Source organism: Muscardinus avellanarius (genome assembly GCF_963383645.1).
Source record: "Muscardinus avellanarius genome assembly, chromosome: 16".
NCBI lineage: Eukaryota > Metazoa > Chordata > Mammalia > Rodentia > Gliridae > Muscardinus > Muscardinus avellanarius.
The window spans coordinates 26,556,658-26,581,402 of NC_137802.1; the positions used below are offsets into that span (position 1 = coordinate 26,556,658).

The window sequence follows — 24,745 nt, forward strand, 5'->3', positions numbered from 1 at the left end:
GGGCAATGAAAATTCAGAAGTCACTAAATTATGACTATGAATTCACCATTCTTTGAATTATTAAAAAATACCAATAACCTATCAATAATTGTTTTATTCTCCCCACACTTTCCCCAAGTTTTAACATCCTATTCTTATTTATGAAGTTTTATTGATTGATTGATTGATTGATTGATTTTGTGGTACTGAAGATGGAACTGAGAGGCCTTTTACCTCCAGGCTACACCCTCAGACCTATTTTTTTATTTTATTTGGAAACAGGGTCTCACTAAGTTGCTGAGAGCCTCACTAAGCTGCTGAGGCTGGCTTCGAACCTGTGGGATCCTCCTGTCTCAGCCTCCCAAGCGCTGGGATTACAAGTGTGCACCACCACGCCTAGCTATGCAGTTTCAATTTGAGCAATCCAATATATCCTCTGCTATTAAGTAAATATCTTTAATTCCTAAACCATTACTCTGGTGTACTAGATCAAATGATCTATTTATGTGTCTTCTACCTTAACAACTACAAAACTTTTAAGGAAATAAAGTTACATTCCTAGCTTTAAGAAACAACAGACCCTAATTAGGACTCTCATCAGTGGTATTTAGGATATATGCAGAGACCATGAAGTATGTGTTTCAACTGAGATCCCCCCAAATCATATAACTTATATAACGCTCCAATCAAGTGAGGAACTTAAGTGATATTGAGCGCTAATTTCACCACTAGCTGTGTTGAATCATAACTAAGGCAGCAGAAAGAAAAAATGGTCTGAGTCATTCAAGACCATTTTTTAAAAACTTTGCTTCTCACCATACACATGCCTTTAGTTCCAGCCTCAGTAACTTAGTGAGACTTTCTCTCAAATCTAAAAATAAAAAGAGCTAGAGAGATCATTCAGTGGTAGAGCACCCCAGATTCAATTCCCAGGACTGGGGAGAAAAAAAAAAAACTTGCTTCTAACTAAGAATATAAACTCCTTTAAAAAATATCTCATAGAATTTCAGACAGCAAAACAATAAAACTGGAAAAACTAGTACTTCAACCTCCAACTCTCAACAACTTGGATCACCCAGGAAATCTATTTACAACTAACTGGTCCTACCAACCATGCTGGCGTGGTGGCACACACTTGTAATCCCAGCATTTGAGAGGCTGAGACAGGAGGATCATGGTTCGTGGACAGCCTCAGCTACTTAGTGAGGCCCTCTGCAAGTCTATGAGACCCTGTTTCAAAATAAAGAATAAAAAATAGGGCTGGGAGTGTAGCTCAGAGGTACAATGCCCCTGGGTTCCATCCCAGTATCACACACACACACACACACAAAAGAAGATTCCAGAATACTTAAAAACATAAATAGAAAGTCAATAGTGGCCTACAGCTGGGAGAATTGCAGGCAATGAAGAGGCGATTTACTAACAGGGATGAGGTTTTATGAAGGGATGATGACAATCTTCAAAAACTAAATCTTACCCTGTGACTATACTAAAAACTATTAAATTGTACATTCTAGATTGATGCATTGATGTGTAAATTATATCTTAAGTGCAATTTTTTTTTTTAAAAAAAGCAAGTAATTGTAAACACAAAAATCTAAGATAGTGAGCCGGGCGTGGTGGCGCATGCTTATAATCCCAGTACACAGGAGGATCGTGCAGGTTCGAAGCCAGCCTCAGTTACTTAGTGAGGCTCTCAGCAGCTTAGTGAGACCCTGCTTCCAAATAAAATATAAAATAGGTATGGGAACGCAGCCCAGAGGTAAAAAGCCTCTGGGTTCCTTTCCCAGTACCACTACCACCACAACAAAAAGCCTAAGATAGTGGTTTCTTCTTGGCAAGAGGTAGAATGGGCAGAGAGCTGGGTCACAGAGGTTTAAGGGCACAACACTTAATAGTGATGGTTACACTCTATATCTTAGGCTGGCTAGTATGTTTGAGATAACCTTTTTATTCTCCTTCAGTACCTCTGTCAAATATTTTATACATATAGCTCAGCATTACATTTGCTTGTTTGAGCCTGGGTTGAAGTCCTATTCTGCCAATTATTAGCTGTGCTGCCTTAGACCTCTCTGAGCTGTAGTTTCCTCCTCTAAAAACAGGGACACTATCATATACCTTTAGGGTTATTTGTAACAAACTTATAGGGTTTCTTTAATGTAGAGGTTATTAATTATAAAATTCAAAGTGAAAATCCACTGTAATCCCATCTCACTAAAATTATCGATAGATATCCTTTTAGATTTTGGAAACATCTAAGTAGCACTTTTTTTCATCATGGAGGGACAATCCTTAATACTGACTTTCACTTAAAATATAGGGCTCTAGCCGGGCATGGTGGCGCACGCTTGTAATCCCTGCGCTTGGGAGGCAGAGACAGGAGGATCACGCAGGTTCAAAGCCAGTCCCACGCACTGGCTTAGGAGACCCTGTTTCCAAATAAAAATATAAAAAATAGGTCTGGGAGTGTAGCCCAGAGGTAGAAGGGCTTCCAGGAACCCCAGTACCAACAGCAACAACAACAACAACAAAAATATATATATATAGGGCTCTATCAAAGGTACTCCCATTATTTATAGACATTTAGATTGCTTTCAATCTGGAAGGATTATAAATAATATTAAATGAACATTTCATAATTTCATAAATACATCTTTGTATCTAAGTGCAATGATTTACTCAGTTAAAGGGTGTGTGCATTTAATTTTGAGAAACTGCTCTCCCATCAAGAGTCCACCCTCTATACTATCATCAAAATTTTGAGATTGTATATTTCGGATCATTTAATTTTTTAATATTTTCTATGTCTTCGATTAAGTGTCATTCTCTGGCTTTGCCTCATTTCTTTCTTCTTTCTTCTTTTTTTTTCCCCTGCAGTGCTGGGGATTGAACCCAGGGGCATTGTACTTCCAAGCTACACCCCCAGCCTAGATTTTAGTCTTTTTATTTTTGAAACAGGGTCTCACTGAATTACGAAGGGCTTCACTAAGTAGCTGAGGCTGTCCGCAAACCGCGATCCTCCGGTCTCAGCCTCCCAAATGCTGGGATTACAAGTGTGCACCACCACGCTTGGCTTTGCTCATTTCTTATTTACTCACCTTTATTTCCTACTGATTGTTGTTGCTGCTGCTGTTTTGTGGTACTGGGAACTTTTGTGGTACTTTTTTCCCCCTACTTTTTTTTTTTTTTTGTGGTACTGGGGTTCCTGGAAGCCCTTCTACCTCCGGGCTACACTCCCAGACCTATTTTTATATTTTGAAACAGGGTCTCTTAAGCCAACGTGGCTGGCTTCTAACCTGCAAGATCCTCTTGTCTCCGCCTCCCAAGCGCAGGGATTACAAGCATGCGCCACCACGCCTGGCACCCTACTGTTTTTAAGAACACTTCAAATAATAAAGATATTAAGTTTTGCTTTTCATATATGTTGCCTTTTCCCCATTTAGGTTTTTTTAATGATGTATTTAATCAAACATACATCTTAAATTTCTTCACAGATAAATCTGATGTTCTTTTCTTGCTTCAAAGTCAAACTAGCAGGCTCTCTCCCTTCAATATTATAATAATAGTTATCAATATTTTGGGGGGGGAAGGACTTTTGTTTTACATTAAAATTGTTTTCTTCCTTCCTTCCTTCCTTTTTTTTTTTTCTTGGTCTTTTCTATTTATTTGTGATTCTGGGGATTGAACCCAGAGACTATTCTGCCTCCAAGCTACATCCCTATCTCTATTTTCTTTTTTTCCTTGGAAACAGGGTCTTGCAAAGTTGCTGAGGGCTTCCTAAGTTGCTGAGGCTGGCTTCAAACCTGTGATCCTCCTGTCTCAGCTTCCCAAGTACTGATATTACAAGTTGTGCCACTTTGCCCAGCTATATTTAAATCTTCAATTAACTTGGACTTGATTTTTGTACATAATGAAATGCTAGCAAAATATCCAAAGTACAAAAAAAAATGGTATGCTAAAACTGGTTCATACTGTTCAAGAGAGACTATTACAAGCTGGGTGTGGTGGCACACCCTTGTAATCCCAGAATTTGGGAAACTAAGACAGGAGGATAACTGTTCGAGGACAGCCTCAGCTACTAAATGAGGCCCTTTGCAATTTAGTGAGACCCTGTTTCAAAATAAAGAATAAAAAATAGGGCTGGGGAGGGGGGGCGTAGCTCAGTGGTCGAATGCCCCTGGGTTTCACTCTCAATACCAGAAAAAAAAAGACACTTACATTTTGGGGAATTTTGCAAGTGAATTGTGAAACATCATAGAAAACTGTTTCATAAAGTTGAGAGTAAATTATACTTACACAATAGTAATAAATACTCAGAAATCATCACTCTACTTGTTTGTGTGTGTGCGCGCACACGTGCATGTGCATGTGTGTGGTGCTGGGGACTGAACTCAGAGGCATTCTACCTCCGAGCTACACCCCTAGCCAAAGTTTTTATTCTTTTTTTTGGTGGTACTGGGGGTGGAACCCAGAGGCTTTCTACCTCTGGGCTATACTCCCAGACCTATTTTATACTTTATTTGGAAACAGGGTCTCACTAAGTTGCTGAGAGCCTCACTAAATAGCTGAGGCTGGCTTTGAACCTGTGCAATCCTCCTGTCTCAGCCTCCCAAGCGCTGGGATTACAAGCGTGCGCCATCACACCCGACTTATTCTTTATTTTGAAACAGGGTCTAAGTTGTAGACGGCCTCACTAAGTAGCTGAGGCTAGCGGCGAACCTGGATCCCCTAGTTTTAGCCTCTCAAGTACTGGGATTACAAGCATGTGCCACTATGCCTGGTTATCACTCTATTTTAATTTGACTTACACTTTTATGGTTATTTAACATCTATTTTACCTGTATGGGGAAAAAAACTGTAAAATGGTATGCTACCAAATACCCTTTTCCAAATCGGTAGCCTGAAATTGACTATTACAGTATTTGTAGCATAGGGATGAAGGAAGGAAGATGGCCAGGGAATCAGCAAACTCTAGAAATTAGTGTATTTTTAAAAAAATTTTCAGAGACCCTGTTGCTAAACAAATACAGCACACTACTGGAATAAGCCATTCATTCTTTACTAATTTTAAAGAGGCTCTCTATCACATTATCAAACTGCCATCACTTTTTAAGTTTACAAAACAGTATAATGCGCTCCTAATTAAACATATTTTTCCCATGCTACATCATTTTCTGCCTGTTAGGTATAGTTGTGTTTTGTTTGTTTGTTTTATGGTACTAGGAATTGAATCTATGGCCTTGAGAATGGGACTCAAATATTCTATTACTGAGCTACATCCCTACCCCCCACTCACTGGCCTTTTTTAGACACAGTCCCACAAAATTGCCCACTCTGGTCTGGAACTTATAATCCTTTTGCCTCCCCCTCCTAAGTAGCTGGGATTTCAGGAGTGCACCACCACGCTCAGTTTGCCTTGGATGTTTTCATGTATTAGATGAGACTTTACACACAGCTTTTATTAACTGGATCTTTCTTTTCTAATTTGAGATCATAGCACTGCAATGAAAAGGGTATTTTTCCTCAACAATCCAATAGCATTCTCTATGTAAATTATAGAAAGCAGTCATATATGAATAAAGGACTATTTCTTTTCAAAATAAAAGACTGCTTCTGGAGTTGTAGTTGAGTACCACATGCTATTTTCAGATTAGGGGGTCTTACTTTTTTTTTGGGGGGGGGGTTCCTGGAAACCCTTCTACCTCCGGGCTACACTCCCAGACCCATTTTTATATTTTTATTTGGAAACAGGGTCTCTTAAGACAGCGAGACTGGCTTCGAACCTGCACGATCCTCCTGTCTCCACCTCCCGAGTGCAGGGATAACAAGTGTGCGCCACTACACCCGGCTGGGGGGTCTAGGCCAGCACAACGGAACATGCCTGTAATCCCAGTAACTTGGGAGCCTATGGCAGAAGGATCATAAATTGGAAGATAACCTGGGTAACTTAGGGAGACCCTGTCTCAAAATAAAATAAAAAGGACAGGAGATATGTAGCTCAGGGGTAGAGAACCTCGGGGGTCCATCCCCAGTACTGCAAAATAAATAAATAAATCCAAGCACAAGTAAAGAAAACCACTACCACAAGGCTGTCTAAAAACCAGTCTAAGTATTCCCTCAAATCTTTCCACTTCCACTGCTTGAGGAAGTAGGGATCTTGAAATATACAAGCGATGGTACTCTTCTTTGATAGTTGCCAATCACACACAGACTTTGTGTTGGAAACATTCAACTCAACAACAAATACTTAACACTCAGGCTGCAACTGTGAGGCTCCAAAGAAGCAAATTTGACATGACCCCAACCTATGACACTAATCATTTTCAGTAAGTCAGCGGGTAGGGAATGTGCCACGACAATTTATAAGCACTTGTTTCACTAGCATGAAAGAGGAAAAAAGACAGAGACTGACTTTGATTCACCTTCTAAAAAGCATCTACCTTAAGAAAAAGAAGAAAATCAAGGTATAAAAACTAGTCATCTAAAGTTTGCCCACCTATACAGACAAGTTAATATATGTTGGTAACTAGACTGTCAGTACCTTCCCAGTCAAACATTAATTATAGTGTCCCTATTATAATGTTTTTCCTGCTGAGAAACTATAAGTGATTTATTTGCAGATACTGGTATCAATTGCATCAAGTAAACCAGTAACTGTGGTCTATATATTTTCTTACCTATCATAGTCACTTATATTTGAATTCCAACTACCTCACTCTAGGCATTTACATTATGAAACTATGTTGTACAATAGCTGAATTGACAACAGAACCACTCTTTTTGCAACTGTGAAAGGCTTGCTATTAGCTGGGTGTGATGGCACATGCTTGTAAACCTATCATTTGGGAGGCTGAGACAGGAGGATAGCCTCAGCTAATTAGTGAGGCCCTCTGCAACTCAGTGAGACCCTATTTCAAAATAAAGGGCTGCGCGGGCGTAGCTTGGAGGTATAATGCCCCTGGGTTCCATTCCCAGTACCAAAAAAAAAAAAAAAAGCTTGCTAAAATCAGATGATTTCTAGTGAATGTAAAACCTATATGGTAGCCTAAGGGGCAAATAGCAGCTGCCCTTTTCATACACATATTTGTGGCTTGATATACAGAATGATCATTTTAATCATTTTCAATACTTTACACTTAAAAATCTATTTCTTAAGGCTTTGTACCATATATAGAAATAACCATTACCCTTTGGGAAACAATGGCTCATTTAGTGAAGTTTAACAAAGGAATTATTTGGTACTGAAAAATACAGAGCAGTGATTGGGTGACACAAATCATCAGTTCATGTGACTATATTAGGATAATTTACTTAAAAAAACTATACTAACTTAAAATTTAGCTTCTGCAGTATAATAACAAAAACCAAAATTGTGAAACTGGGTCCTAACATTTTAATTTTAACATCTTAATTCCTAACTTAAGATAAAGAAAAACTTTGCAGAATGAAATATTTCTACTCTGCCTAAAGCTTATTAGTTTTTACTAGTACATGTTTCTGTTACACATTAGATTCAAACTGATTTTTTTTCCCTCCTGTGATTGAACCCAAGGGCATTCTACCTCTGAGCTACATCCCCAGTCTTTTTTTTTTTTTTTTTTTTTTTTTGGCAGTACTGGTCATGGAACCCAGGGGCATTCTACCTCCGAACTATACTCTCAGCCCTATTTTTTAGTCTTTTTATTTTTTAAAATAGGGTTTTACTGAGTTGCAAAGGGCCTTGCTAAGTAGCTGAGGCTGTGTGTGAACCATGATCCTCCTGTCCCAGCCTCCCGAAGGCTGGAATTACAAGTATATGCCACCACACCCAGCCCCAGTCCAATTTTTTATTCTTTTATTTTTGAAACATGGTCTCACTAAGTTGCAGAGGGCCTCACTAAGTAGCTGAGGTTGACTGCAAACTCAGCTCCTCCTGTCTCAGTCTCCCAAGTACTTACTTGGATTACAAGATTGTGCCACCATGCCTAGCTGCTTTATACTGATTGGGGCATTTTACCTCTGAGCTACACCCCCATCCTATTTTTTTTTTTTTTAAATTTTGAAACAGGGCCTTGCTAAATTGCTGAGTTGCTGAAGCTGGCCTCAAACCTTCAATTATCCTGTCTCAGTTTCCTGAGCACTGGGATTTATAGGTTTGTGCCACTGTGCCTGCTTAAATATTGTCTTAAATATTTAAAAAATAGCCTTCCAAAATAGTCAAAAGGTGTAAAAACCTGCAGTTCCTTTTCTAGTTGGATAGCATACAAAAGTTATAACATGTTTAATTTTGAAACGGTGAACTCTGACTAGATATTAACATTGTAAATCTAAATTTAACCCTAACTTAATCTCAAATTCTGAAGAAATAACCCCAAAGTAGATAAAGCAAAAGTCACAAAATGCTAATCTAGAACAACACCATATAGCTATATCATTATATACCTCTTTTAAATTTTCTGAGGCTTAAATTCTTTCGAAAAACAAATGAGAGTGGCGCACGCTTGTAATCCCCGCGCTTGGGAGGCGGAGACAGGAGGATCGCTCAGGTTCGAAGTCAGCCGCGCTGGCTTAAGAGACCCTGTTTCCAAATAAAAAGATATAAAATAGGTCTGGGAGTGTAGCCCGGAGGTAGAAGGGCTTCCAGGAACCCCAGTACCACAAAAACAAACAAAACAGAACAAAACAAAACAAATGAGTAGAGCTATTACATAATTTCATTCATTTATTTATTTATTTTTAGTACTAGGGAATGAACCGAGGGGCATTCTACCCCCGAGTTACACTCTAGCCCTTTTGATTTTTAATTTTAAAACAGGGTCTCACTTAACTGCTGAATGTGGCCTCCAACCTGCAGTACCAGGATTACAGGAGTGTGCCACCACGTTGGGTCAGTCACCTAAAGCCTATAGTTTGTGACATTATAAGAAAAAGAACTTGGAGTCGCTGGCACACCCAAACCACTAATAGAGTATTTTAAATATTCTGGATTTTTTTCAGATGCATTCTTACTGGGTTCATTGTAAGGTGTTTATTTTTTATTAATTTTGTTATACTTTTATAAGAAGACTTCCTCCTTTTTCAAGGGATATTTATTTAGGTAAGTATTACTGGTAAAGCAGCAAAAGAGCAAAGGCTCAGCTTTCAACTAGCTGTGTAACCCTGAACAAATCTCTTAGCTTCTCTGGGTTTCAATCCTTCCATTTATAAAATGAGGCAGTTGGACTAGATGCATTCTAAAGTATCTTCCAATATTATAGTTTCTTGCAAGTTCAACTCTAAGCTTCTGAAAATGAGAAAGCCCTCAAAATAAATGGCCAAAATCTACCTTCATAATGTCAATAAAACAAACAGGATACAATATTATAAATACACTGCGAAGCTGGGTGTGGTGGCACACGTTTGTAATCCCAGCATTTGGGAGGCTGAGACAGGAGGATCTCGGTTTGCCAACAGCCTCAGCAACTTAATGAGGCCCTTTGCAACTCAGTGAGACCCTGTTTCAAAATGAAGAATAAAAAATAGGGCTGGGGTATAACTCGGAGGTAGAATGTCCCTGGGTTCCATCCCCAGTACCGAAAAATAAATAAATAAATAAATAAATAAATAAATAAATAAATACAGTATGATCTATTTTGATCTATTTTTCCTTTCTGTATTTTTCAAGTGTTCTACAATAAACATTCTTTTTTTTTTTTTTTTTTTGGTGGACTGGGGTTCCTGGAAGCCCTTCTACCTCCAGGCTACACTCCCAGACCTATTTTTACATTTTTATTTAGAAACAGGGTCTCCTAAGCCAGCGAGCGTGGCTGGCTTCGAACCTGCGCGATCCTCCTGTCTCTGCCTCCCAAGCGCCGGGATTACAAGCGTGTGCCACCACGCCCGGCCTGACTCTGTATTTTTAAAGTACCCTATAATATATTTATTACTTTGATAATAGGGTAAGGAAATTAAAACAGGCAAATCCTCCTTTTTTTTTTTCAGTACTGTGGATGGAACCCAGGGGTACTGTACCTCTGAGCTATACCCTAGCCATTTATTATTTATTTATTTGTTTGTTTGTTTGTGGTTCTGGGGTTCCTGAAAACCCTTTTACCTCCAGGCTACACTCCCAGACCTATTTTATACTTTTTTATTTGAAAACAGGGTCTCTTAAGCCCGCGCAATCCTCCTGTCTCCGCCTCCCAAGCGCAGGGATTACAAGCGTGCGCCACCACACCTGGCTCCTAGCCTTATTTTTTAATTTTTTTTTTAAATTTTTGAAACAGGGTCTCACTGTATTGCAAAGGGCCTGGCTAAGTAGCTGAGGCTGTCTGTGAATCAAGATCCTCCCATCTCTGCCTCACTAATGCTGGGACTACAAGCGTGCGCCACCATACTCAGCCAAATATTCTTTTTATGTGTGTAAGGAAATTTATATTTGGAAAGCATTCTAGAACTAGAATTGATTTTTTAAAAATGGATAAAAATTGGTAGTTAACATTTACCTAGTCCCAGGTACAGTTCTAAGACTTTACATATATATTACACATAATTTTTACGCTTAATTTTTACAACAACCCCACTATTAGATAAAAAATAGGGCTGGGGGTATAACTTGGAAGTAGAATGTTTTACACATGAAGACCATAAGACACACAGAGGTAAAAGAATCTGCCTACAGCTAATGAGGAGCATGGCCAGGATTCTTAACTTCTAAAACATACTGTCCCTTTGTACTTAAATGCCGTGCTTCTCAGGTCATGCTTTAACTGTGTTTGCTCTGAAAAGTTCTTCTAAACTACTTTCCTTTCTTTCTTTCTTTCTTTTCTTTCTTTCTTTCCTTTTTTGGGGTGTGTGTGCGCGCGGGCGCGGCACTGGGGATTGAACCCAAGGACATTCTACCTCCAAGCTTCATCCTGTCCATTTCATTTTTATTTTGAAACAGGGTTTCATTTCACTCCTGTCTCAGCCTCCCAAGTACTGGGATTACAAGTGTGTGCCACCATGCCTAGCTTAAACTATTTTTCTTAAATTCAAGAGAAATAATATGTAAATATGTAATTGGGATAAAAAGACCAAACTTTTACTTGAATAAAATTATGCTTCATTTCCAAGTCATTACTTCATATACTTACATGGAGGAGTATAATTTAATCACCATACATATGAGTTAACAGATATTATAACATATGAGGAATTAAGTAACATTAATTACTAAGTTGGATACTGAAATGTCTTAATAAAGAAAAGTGTTTCATTAATTGGTATTATTTGTCCTCATGACTCTTCTGAAAAAAGTAACTAAAACCAACTGTTATTTTTCCAAAAATTTTATTTTATTAAAATGTTTTAAAAATTGATTTGGCTCCCCCCCTTTTTGTACTGGGAAATTGAACCCATGGGCATTCTATATCTGAACTCTATCCTCAGCCCTTTTTATTTTTTAGTTTGAAATAGGGTCTTGCTAAATTGTAGAGAGTGGCCTTTAACCTGCAGTCTAAGCCTTCCAAAAACTGGGATTACAGGCATGCACCTGTGCGTGGCTTAGTTTAGGGTTTTAAAAGAATACACATCAATCTTTACTTTGAACTGTGGCTGTAGTACACACCCAGTTAACTTCATAATAATCCTAATTACTATAATCTGCAGAACTTGGAAAAATGAACACAAAAGTCAACCAATTAAATATGGTTAAAGGTTTTCACATGATTCTCTGAGGCAATTCAAACCTAAACCAAGTATACATGTGCCTCTTTTTCTGCACAGTACCCATATTACTTGCCAATTTTTATGGCTTCTGAATTACTTTTAATAAAGCTCAATTTCCCCCACATATTGGTAATTTGGTATTACTAAATTTCCTGCCCCGTTGGAATAAATATAAAAATCAATAGTTTCCTATTTAAAAAATTAGACAAGAGATGGAGGTGGAGAAGTGAGAAAAAAAAGTCTTTGCACCAGACTGCCTGTTAACTTAGAAGTGCAATGCGACAATCACCTGATAATTACACCCTGTGGGTACTTCTGTACAGGCAGGATGATACAGTGAAACAGTCACCTGGTTTATTTCAATTTACTTACACAATTTGCAAATTTGTAGCTCGATGCCACGGTACATTAAGAAAATTAGCATGTAAGAAAAAGCTCCTGCTTATGTAAATTGGAGGGTGATTTTTATCTATGCAGACAGGGGAAGAAGAAAAAAAAGCTGCAATCTGGGTCAAATGACTAATTTTATCTATTTGTTCAAAATGTCTCTCTTCACCTCTTTTCTGTAGCTCAAAGCAAGAATTTAAGGTCAAGGAATGGATAAACAAAAAGTTTCAGTGTTGTTTATTCCTTTGTAAGGAGTCAGATGCCTGACATCACTGAGCTTTATATTATTATATTGAAAATAAGACTTGAGAACCTTATCTGGATAATAATACCACAACACTAAAAGAATAAAGAAAAGAAATCAATGTGAGATATCTGCTCTAATTGAAAAGGAAAGCAAACATGGCAAGGATCAGGCACCAATTTTACCTTTTGCTACTTTGCACAAACAAGGCTTCAGTAAAGAAAAGGAAAATAACCAAGTAAGTCAAGGCACACAGGAGAACTTTATTCTAGTTTCCTTTATAAGTGGACCTGAATGCACTGTCTCGGTCACTGACAACTGCCTTCCTAGCCCTCACTGCTGGTACTCAGCCCTTCTACTTAAACTCCATATCCAGGTCCAGAGGTGGACCAGATTGCTACAAAAGTAATTCTATCTCCATCAACAGTGACTGGTTCAAAAATGAGTATATAATCCAATAAAGGCCAGCTAGACTGTAGAACTGTGCTGGTCAATAAGGTAGGCAGTACATGTGACTAGCCCAAACTAAGACATGTTATAAGTTTTAAAATACAACTGCTAACCAGGGTTAGTGGTACAAGCTGGTGATCCTAGTACTGGAGAGGCTGGGACCAATAGCCTCAGCAATTCAGTGAGGCCAACTGCAACTTAGTGAGACACTGCTTCAAAATAAAAAATAAAGTAAGGCTGGGGGTGTAGCTCAGAGGTTGAACATCCCTGGGTTTAATCCCAAGGAAAACACACACACACACACACACACACACACACACACACACACACACACTTTTAACAGAGCTCAGTGATGCATGCCTGTTGTAATTTCAGCTACTCCTGAGTCTGAGGCAGGAGAATCACAAGTGTGAAGCCAGCCTGAATAACTTAGCAAGATACTATCTCAAAATAAAATTTAAAGAGGACTGAGGATGTAGCTCAGTGGTAGAGTGCCTAGCCTGAGAAAAACCTTGGGTCTAATACCCAGTAGCAAAAATAAAACAAAACAAGGCAAAGAAAAACTGGACTTTTGCAGACTTAGTATAAAAAATATAAAATATATCATTAATTTATTGTAATAATAGGTCAAAATGACAATATGTTACATATGCCTTAAATAAATATATTACTAAAGTTAACTTCATCTGTTGCTTGTGTGTGTGTGTGTGTGTGTGTGTGTGTGTGTGTGTGTGTGGTACTGGGGTTCCTTCTACCGCAGGCTTCACTCCCAGACCTATTTTATATTTTTAATTTGGAGACAGGGTCTAAGCCAGCGAGGCTGGCTTCGAACCTGCACAATCCTCCTGTCTCCACCTCCCAAGTGCAAGGATTACAAGCGTGCGCCACCTTGCTCGGCCTGTTGCTTTTTTAACTGTGGTTACTAGAAAATGTAAACTCATACATGTGACTCTCATTATTTATTTACTAGGTAGTGCTGATCTGCTGAGGGCTTCTATAAAAGTGATGCTTTCCTCATTTAGAGGATTTAGAAAGTCACTCCCTCTCTGAACATTATATGCCTTAAACTGCTACTCTTAAAGCTCTGTCAAGGGTCTTTTTCTGGGAGGTCCATTTGCAAACTAATAAGCCCTTTAAACAATGTCAGAATTTTTAAAAGACTCCTGGCACAAAATATTTTTAATTGACTTGCAAATTAAATAAGCACTTGCCCTTAAAATCATCTCACCTGACTACACCCCCTAAAAAGACAAACTACAAGATACTCAACATTGGATTTTATTTAAGCCAGGTATGGTGGCACACATTTAAAGGTTTAAAAATTAGAGCCAGGGATGTAAATCTGGGGTAGAGCACTTGCCTGGTATATACAAGGCCCCATGCCCCATGCTTATTCCCCAGCACTGTAAGATAATAATAAAGTAAAATAAATAAGAACTTAAAAACCACGCCAAATATTTTAGCAAACAAGCAAATATAGGATTTGGGGTGTTGCCCAGTAACAAACAGATTCAATCCCCAAAAGGAAAGGAAAGTAAGAAAAAAGGAAAGAAGCCGGGTGTGGCAGTACACGCTTACAATCCCAAGACTTGGGAGGCTGAGACAAGAGGATTGCAGGCTGGCAGCCAGCCTCAGCTACTTAGTGAGGCCCTCCACAGCTTAGTGATACCCTATTTCAGAATAAGGAATAAAAAATAGGGCTGGGGGTGTAGCTCAGAGATAGAATGCCCCCATGTTCAATCCCCAGTAACACACACACACACACACACACACACACACACACACACACACAATGATAAAGTACTATCAGGAAAATAGTAGCATCAAATTTACAAGTAGAAAAAACGAATTATCCATTTGTAAATAAGCAGGTTCCATCAACAATTGAACCCCAATGTGTATAATCCTCATTAATCAATAATCAATCATTAATAGTAGAAGTCTCTTGAACAAATGAACATTTAAAATCTTATCTCAGCCAGGCGTGATGGCGCATGCTTGTAAACCCAACATTTGGGAGGCTGAGATAGGAGGATAGCGGTTCTCAGACAGCCTCCACTACTACTTAATGAAGCCCTTTGCAACTCAGACCCTGTTTCAAAATAAAGACAAAAAATAGGGCTGGAGGTGTAGCTCAGAGGTAGAATGCCCCTGGGTTCCATCCCCAGTACCACAAATAAAATAAAATCTGATCTCAAATTTGAAAACTATTTAAGTTATAAAAAATAGGGCTGGGTGTAGCTCAGAGATAGAATGCCCCTAGGTTCAATCCCCAGTAACACACACACACACACACACACACACACACACACACACACGATAAAGTACTATCAGGAAAACAGTAGCATCAAATTTACAAGTAGAAAAAACTGATTGTCCTAGAACAGGGTGACTTTTACCTCATTCTTCATGTGTGTGTGTGTGTTTGTGTGTATGTGTGTATTGCTGGGGATTGAACTCACAGATATTCTACCAATGAGCTACACTCCCAGCCTTTTGTATTTTGTATTTTAAAACAGGGTCTTATTATGTTACACAGGCTGGCCTCAAATCTGCAATCTTACTGTTTCAGCCTCCCAAATACTGGGATTACAGGCAGGCACCACCGTGCCTGGTTTATTCTTCCTTTTAAACAATTGTATAAGTTATTCAACAGAAGAGAGAAAATTGTCTTGAGGTCACTAGCAGAATTTATATGCCCACAAATAATGCCACTATGTCTTACAAATATTAATGCCATTTTCTAATAGGATCTTGGAAAACCCAGGCTTTTATAAATGAGCAAACCAAACTTCAGAAAGTTTAAATAAAGTATACCAAGGTCATAGATTTGTTGGTAGCAAGGCTGGAAGCAGAACCCTATCTCCTAACTAGCTTAGGTTAGCACCCTATTATCCTATCATTAAAACATAGTAATAAATTCTTCCCATGGAAATGGTAGCTTGAACATAATAAACATAAAGTTATCTGGTTTATTAAACTAGGAATAAAAACTCAAGATTTGGAAACGTTTTATTGATAATAAAAACAAAGTGCTGAGTTGTGTAGGTGTGGCTCCCTGGCACTTGTCTAGCCTGCACAAGATAGTTCATTCTCCAGCAACACACACACACACTGCTGTTAATACTTAAAGCATTCTTTAGAATCAAACACATATACTTAAAAGGGGAAAAACACTAGTATTCTCTCAAATGCCTTCAATGACCTATTCAATAAATGCAATGGCCTTTTCTCCACTCTCATTATAACTTTTTTTTTTTTTTTGGTGATAATGGGGGTGGAACTCAGGGGCCTTCTACCTCCGGGCTATACTCCCAGACCTATTTTATACTTTATTTGGAAACAGGGTCTCACTAAGTAGCTGAGGCTGGCTTTGAACCTGTGCAATCCTCCTGTCTCAGCCTCCCAAGCACGGGGATTACAAGCGTGCATCACCTCGCCCGGCTCATTTTGACTTTTTATCTGCATCAAAGATCACTCCCATCCTCCTAACAATCTTCTGCTATACTGGGTTGTCATTCACTGTGGACACATGTTCCTAATTCGGCATGCTTTAGTCTGAACTCCTGTAACTATTTCCACCTATAGAGGGCAGAACATTCCCTAAGGCTCAGACAGACTATGCTCCCTTTATTTACACAGTCAAAGCAGAATTAAATCCAAGACACTCTTACTTAAAAACTTTCAATAGTTGCTATTTGCAGGGTTTCAACCTTCTCTCATTCTCAATCTCCTAAGGAGTCTTTTAATACATTTTTTATTTTTGTTTTTTGCAATGCTGTGGATGGAACCCAAGGGTTCCGAGTTACACCCAACCCTATTTTTTTCTTTATTTTGAAACAGGGTCTCACTGAGTTGCAAAGGGCCTCACTAAGTAGCCGAGGCTGGCCGCGAACCACGATCCTTCTGTCCTAGCCTCCCAAATGCTGGGATTACAAGCGTGCCTAGCAAGATGTTTTTCATTAATCATTCCCTTCATGAAATTTAACACTATAGATGTACTATATATCTCTTTGTGCTGTATGTATATGAGTCCTTTACTTAGGAAAGTAAGTCTTGTCCTCCCATCCCCACTCTGTAAGGGTAGAGCCTCAAGACTCAACCCTTCAACATGACACTCAGCCTCTTCATGATCTAGCTCCAGCTGACATGTCCTACCACCCCAACTTCTGCCTGTGGTTTCCTACACATGGAGAGGATCCTAGCATGACCTTTCCCACTGGTTAACTCTCTCATTCAAAAAACTCTAGAAAGGTAAAAGGTATGAGGAAAAATAGCAGTATTAAATTTACATATCAGAAGAAAGTGATTGCCTGTTTGCAAACAGGCAGGTTCTCCTCCACAACTCAAGAATTGCCTATTCTAGGGAGCATCTACAGAAATCCTTTCTCTATGCTCCCATAATATCCAGGGACTATTGCCATTGCTGCATTTACGGCACTGAATTATAATTACCATCTACAAATCATCTCCCCCACTAGAGAGATCAATTTTCTTTAATCCCTATCTGTGCCTGGTAAAGAGTCAACAAATACTAAATTTACATGAACAAGTGAAAATAATATATCCTCAGATTTTTACTTAATTTTAAAACTTAGTTTCAATTCTTTACTATGACTATGGATTTCCTGAGAGTAAGGATGTTACTTTTCTGTAAACTCCTTCAAGGCAAGATCATGACCTAAACATCCCAACAGCTCAGTACCAAGCACAACAGGGATAATACAGATTTTTTTTTTTTTTTGTAGTATTGGGGATGGAACCCAGGGGCATTCTACCTCTGAGCTACACCCCCGGTCCTAATTTTAGTTTTGATTTTTTTTTTTTAATATTTTTTGAAACAGGGTCTTACTGAGTTGCAAATGGCCTCACTAAGTAGCTGAGGCTGTCTGCAAACTGTGATCCTCCAGGATTACAAGCATGCGCCACCACGCCCCGTAACAGCCGGATCTTGATAGAGCTTTGCAAAATTATTCACAGAACAAATTTTCCTCATTTACTGCCTACAAGTGTGCTGATCCACAGCAGGTTGACAATAAAAATACATGGACTAGTGAATTCAAAAGTCAAAAGCTTCTGCTGAGCTGGATGTGCTGGTGCACAACTATAATCCTGGTATCTGGGAGGCTGAAACAGGAGGATCACGGATTCAAAACCAGCCTCAGCAACTAAGTGAGACCCTGTTTCAAAAAAAGCTTTTGTTGTCTAATAGTAGATATAATTCAAGTAGCCAACTACTAACTCAAAATGCAGTTGTGAAACTGGGTTTAAAGGGCACCATTATCAATGGCAGACATTCCTGCACGTCCCACCTCTACTCACACCACTAAAACTAATTGTTAAAGTTCAATCTCACCATAGTTCCCTTAGAAGTCATCTTTCCCTAAAATCAGAGTGCCAGAATTCTTGCTATTATTTCTTGGCTAAGTATGTCAGAACCACCAATGAGATCTACCATGACTTGTCACATGTTCATTGACAGTATTAAACTCTTGCCGCAGGCAGTCTCTGTGTTACCCCCAAGCAAAAACAGGATCAAATTGACAAGCTATCTTAGGAAATCATTGTTGATCTGCATTAGATGACCCAGTCAACAAGTAATTCACTGTAATGTTACAGATGCGTACGGAATCATAACTAAAACCCAACTATAATCTTCTAATGAAACAGCATCTACCTAAACAGCTTCATTCCATTTATTGGTAAATGACAAACGGTAAGTCTTCTTTGACCTTGACAATTTCCATTAAAAAAAAAAAACAAAGTCAGCATATTGAGGGGGAAAAACAGTATATAAACAGTTGGTTCTTGAATTGCTAGGACATCAATAAATCTAATAACCACCAAGAATAGTCACTTAATTATACTACAGAAGTCAGTGGAAACTCTGATTTTCCAAGTTGTGAAGATAATGAAACATTCCAGAACTCCAGTAAAGGACTTTTTATGTTAAAGAAAAACATTTCTATAGCTGCCCATGCTTTAAGGGTAAAAACCCCAGAATTTAGACGCAAACAAATCCAGCTAATGCATTTTACAAATACTATCCTTCTGGCATAACAGATGAAAGGGAACTGCATCTATCCCCATTTCTCTTACCAGATTTGAGGACATTTAATTTTGAGAGATAATGTTTTAGCTTCTTTGAAAAGGCAATGTTTCTGAAATGCTTTTTTTAATTTTTTTTCAGTACTGGGGATGGAACACAGGGGCATTCTACCTCTGAGCTACACCCCAAGCCCTATTTTTTATTCTTTATTTTGAATCAGGGTCTCATTGAGTTGCAAAGGGCCTCACTAAGTAGCGGAGGCTGCCCGGGAACCGTGATCCTCCTGTCTCACCCTCCCGAATGATTGGTTTACAAGTAGGCACCACCACATATGGTTTCTGAAATGCCTTTTTAAAATAAAACATTTGTCTTTTTATTTTATTTTTTTTTTAGTACTGTGGAAACAGGATCTTGCTAACTTGCTTAGGTTGGCCTCCAATCTGTGATCCTCTTGCCTTGGCCTCCCATGGGATTACAGGTGTGTGCCACCATGCCCAGTCTGTCTTTTTTTTTTCTAAGCTGATATTCAGTAGTATAACATGAAATTTCTCCCTAGGAATAAAGTAAGTTTCTCTTGTTGTGTTGTAATTTTTTTTTTTTTGGGGGGGTAGTACGGGTTGAATCCAGGGACTTTTTAATCTGAGCTATAAGCCTAGCCCTATTTTATTTTTTTATTTTGAAATGGTCTAAACTGCAGAGAGTCATTACTAAGTTGCTAAGTAAGTGTCTCTGTCTCCCAAATGCTAGAATTACAAGCATGTACCACTACATTCAGATGGTTTTTTTCTCATTTTTTAATATAATTTGGATAATCTTGTCAGGAGCCTAAATCCAAAATGATTCTTAATGTTATAGTCTATAAAGTTTCAATAATCAAAAAACTGGTGCAGCCCAGCACAGTGGCACATACTTATAATCCCAGCAAGGCCTTTCACAACTCAGTGAGACCCTGTTTCAAAAAAATAAAAAGACTAGGGCTGGGATGTAGCTCAGTGGCAAAGTGCTTGCTTGGCAAACCCTGGGTTCAATCCCCAGACCAAAAAGCAAAAAGCAAAAAAAAAAAAACCCTTTAAAAAATAAAAAGACTAAAAGCCAGGTGGTGCATGCTTGTAATCCCAGCATTCAGGAAGCTGAGACCAGAGGATCGAGGTTCACAACAGCCTCAGCTTACTAAGGCCCTTCGCAACTCAGAGACCCAGCTTCAAAAACAAAAAAAGCTAAAAACAGGGCTGGGGGTGTTGCTCAGTCCATCCCCAGTACCACTAAATTAATTAATTAAAATTAAAAGGCTAAAAAAAAAGGGCTGGGGGTATAGCTCTGAGGTACAATGACCCTGGATTCCCCAGTACTACTAAATTAATTAATTAAAATTAAAAGGCTAAAAAAAAAGGGCTGGGGGTATAGCTCTGAGGTACAATGACCCTGGATTCCATCCCCAATTCCGCAAAAAAAAAGAAAAGAAACTGGTGCAGTATCATTAAATTGTGTTACTTTTATTCTCTCTCTTCTTTAACTTTATGAACATTAACCTGCTTTTTTTTTTTTTTTTTTTTTTTTTGGTTCCAGGGATTGAACCCAGAGGTATTTTTGAACCCTCCAAGCTGCACCCCCAGCCCAATTTTAGTTCTTATTTGGAAGCAGGGTCTCACTGGGTTGCTAAGAGCCTCACTAAATTGCAGAAGCTGGCTCTGAACCTACAATCCTCCTGTCTCAGCCTCCCAAGTACTGAGGTGACAAGTGTGTGCCACCACATCGGGCTAAACCTGAAGATTCTAAAGTAAGTTTATGTATAGGTGAAATTAACAACATAGATTTCAACGTTTCTAGTTTCACTCAGCTGCTTTGTTATGACTAGAAGGGCAATCATTCCCTTTTTATGGTGTAGGCTCTGCTTCTTAAAGCTCTTTTCACAAAACCGACACCCCATCCCACCCAAAGAATCTAGCTGTGGCTGTTAATCCTGGCTGATGCACTACAGATTCTCAAGCTGTAAAACACAATAACACAATGCATTTTAGTATACTACTCTGTCTTATGCAACCAACTCAAAGGATTTTCCCCAAACATATCCCCAAACCTCTCCTATTTTTTCCCCTCAATTTACGGTTTGCTGTTTACCGAGTAAAAGGACCAGAGACAACATCAGGAAAAAAGTGAGGGCACTCTGGTTTTCACAAAATGAGCAAGCTAGACAATCTCTGCCATGCAGAGATTTACACTGAATAATTTTTCATTAAATCACACATATTTCCCCCACCTCCCTGGGATCTTCTTTAGCAATTCACACTTTCTCATCCAAACACAAGTAAAATGAAGTTTCACTAAAGCTATACTTTTAACAACACAATGTCCTTTACTTGCTACATTCTGAAAAGAAAAAATTTATTTCCTTCCCAGTATGCAAATCTTCAATACTTTCTATAAGAGTACAGATGATCTGACTATAACACCTACCACCAAACCCATACTAACAAATATTTTTTCTTTGTAATTAACTGAGAAAACAGGACAGACTATTTGCTTCTTGGCTCTGAATCAGACCTTTATCTCCCTGGCATATAACACAACTGAGGGGACACTCTATGGTATTTAAAGTCATGTCTCCAAAAATAGTCGGTATGTTGATTTCACCTGGTAAATATAACAATCTGTGAAGGCACTTTCATGCACATTAACACAATAGTTTGATTTTTCTACCAACAATAACTATAATAAAAAAACAGCTAACATTTATTGAGAGTTTACTGTGTGCTAGATAGTGTAATCATTGGTTTATAAGGATTACCTCATTTAATCCTCATACCAATCCTGAGATAAGCACTATCATTATCCCCATTTTATAAAAGAGGAACAGAAAGAGTAAATAATTTATCAAGATCACAAGAGTAACTAAATATCACTATCGTGAAGCTTAAGTTTTGAAAGATAGATAAAAGTAACTGCAGAAGGTATTAAAATAATAAAATTCAAAGCTCTCCAATTATACTTGAAATGCAAAGACAACAGACCAAGTGAATCCCTGGATCTTTGATCTTTTAATTAATCAGACAAGTCAAAACCAAAACTCTACTTTTATAAGGGAGAAGCTTTTCCCAGACTCACTTTTATCAAGGCAGCATGTCCCATTAATCCAATCTATATTTTATATTGCCAATGTCAAAAACTGCCGGAGTTTAGCAGTTTTCAAACTGCTCTCATGTGGTCAACTTACTCCAACTCCTAAATGTATACATTTCGTGAGCCCCTGAAGCTCTCAGTCCCAAAGTTGTCATATCTTTAAAGCACAGCATTTTTCTCTGGTAAACATGAACTACAGACAAGAATGTACATTTATAAAATCTTTACCAAATGACTGAGGTTACTGCTTGTAGATTGTTTTGTGTTTGCATTATGAATATGTCCATTTGGGCATCTGGAAGCCTTGACATCTGATGATGAAGGCATAATTATATATGTTTTGATAACCCAGAAGCAATACTATTATTGGTAATGAATGTATATCAGGCTACCCATGATCATATTACCAGGTAAACTGGAACCCTTATTTGAGATAAAACATAGCAGACAGTTAATGAAACCTTAATTGAACTGTCAAAGCACCACCTTTACCAGCAAGCTAATGGGTAATTCACTACTTTGACACAACTGTCCAATACTGGTAAGTTATTCCACTAGTTAAATTCAACAGAAAGATAAATCAAGCCAGGCAGACTAAGCTGTTCCATAATAAATCTGAATGGTAAAATGGTGCATCATTTCTACAAACATCTCTCCTTGTCTACATGGAAGAATATCCCTCAAAATTGCATGTCACCTTTTCAGCGGTTAGTACCCCTGGGTACATGGTTCAGAAAAAGAAATGAGAGCAGATATAATTCAATGTAATATACTATGCCAGAAGAATACTTGCAAAATGAACTAATGAAAATATGTTTGAACTGAAGTGGATCTTATAATACCCGGGTTGTTAAGTGGTGTGTTGAATCAAATGATGTATCACTGGAAGAATATTGTTATGTTTCATTTTGAGAAAATAATTGTTTCAAAAAATAAAAGAGAAAATAATTGTTTCAGACTCCTAAAATATTTTTTGAATTAAAAAGAAAAATCCTGTTTCGGTTAGTTACAAAGTAAAAAGCCTCATTAATATCTTGAGTTTCAGTGCAAATTCACTGCAGTTTGTTTTTCAGTCTCTAATTTTAAATCTTAAGTCATATAACACAGTTAAATTCCAACTATAATAAGCAATTATATAGCAAGTTATCAGCATGTAAATACAAAAATAGAAAAGCATTTGCATACTAAAAACACACACCTGGAACTCTTATACTATTCACCCAAAACAGCTGATCAAAAACACTCTATGTGGGGAAACTAAAAAAACTTGGTTAAAAAACAAAGAAGGACGAACCATCTGAGGATACAGCCATGTGAGGATACAGTCAGCCAGCGGCTGTCTTCAAGCCAAGAGGAGGAGCCTCAGAAGAAACCAACCCTGCAGACACCCTCATCTTGGATTTCCAACCTCCAGAACTATGAGAAACACATTTCTGTTGTTTAAGCCAAAACAAAGAAGGATCTGCCTAGGAGGCCAACTAATCAAGCAATAAAGATATTCTAGCACTGTGATAGGTGATGCAGAGAAAAAGAAGTACGTCAGTAGATAGCCCTTACCCTCAAGGGTCTTACAAATTAGTCAGAGAGACAAGACAAACATGGAACATATGGTATACACCAGAAGACAGTGCATAGGGGCAAACTTCAAGTCCATGGTACAAACTCCATAGGTAGCAGAAGGGATCAATCAAGGAAACTCTAAAATAGATTCAAATCAAACACATCTGAATTTTCAGATATGAGTGATACACAGTACCCACTACCAGAACGTTTATATTGTGAGATGTTACAGCACTCCTGTTCTTTACTACCCTCAACCTTTTTAAAAATCTTTTCCCCTACCACAAAGTTTAAGTTAAAACTTCAAGTCACATTCAAGAATGCTGAAACCCATTTCCCTTTCATTATCCCTCGTTCTTAGCATTATATGCAAAGCACTAAAACGAAGGCAAATTCTCAAAGTTAGTAAAGCAATGACAAAATTTAAAGCAAGGAGCAATCTTTTTCTGTCTCCCTTCTTCACCTTCCACAGCTTCAAAATCCTCAAGGGTTAGACAAGGAATAGAAGTTCACAGTGAAATCCCTTGAGGATCAGCTATGGAAGGGGAAGAGGAAGGCAGGAATCAGCAAGTCCCTGAGCAGAGTGACTGAAGAGGTACCATTATTGGCTACACTTTCCCACTAGGAATCAATCCCACACCTTGGAGAAGGGAGAATGCAGCAGCAACCTCCTTGGAGACTAGCTTAAAGAAACTGAACTCTGCTAGCTAAAAAAGAAGAACAATCAGATCATTTAATTGCCTGCAATATAAATTCTGAAATATAAGTAAAGATAGAAAGTTATAATGCAAATGATACTCATCAACTTTAGCCCCAGCAACAAGGATGAAAGGAGATATTTACCAGTCTAGTTCCACAGTTCATTTCCCTGTGGCTATGGGCGCTTTTCCAGACATTAACAAGAATATATTTTTGAAGTAACACTGAAATATCAATTCACCTATCCACACCAGAATCATAATCCTTGAAAAAGTTAATTCTATTTTTGATAAGAATAAATATTTTATTATAAACGACTAATCTTCCTAAGGGCAAACAGACCAAAATGCTGCATTTTTAAAACCCCGAGATTTTAAAAACTATCCCAGCACTAGCAAAAGTAAAGCAGTTTCATTTGTTTAAAAAGCATACTTTCTACAACAGCAACTGACCAAGGGATAAAAGCAACCCAAGAGTCACTAAGTGACACTAAAACATTACGCCAAATGTGGGCCACTGCATAGCTACAGTCTACTAACCTCATTTGTGGTACTCATGTGTGATGCTATATTTAATGCATTCTTATCAGAAGG

At 38.3% G+C, this 24,745-nt stretch overlaps 1 protein-coding gene across 1 annotated transcript in view; it reads right to left on the reverse strand.

Annotated features, from left to right (window-relative positions):
- NLK (nemo like kinase) overlaps positions 1 to 24,745 on the reverse strand; it is a gene marked incomplete at both ends in the record, with an annotated part of 173,364 nt that overhangs the window by 147,559 nt on the left and 1,060 nt on the right. The window lies entirely within an intron of this gene.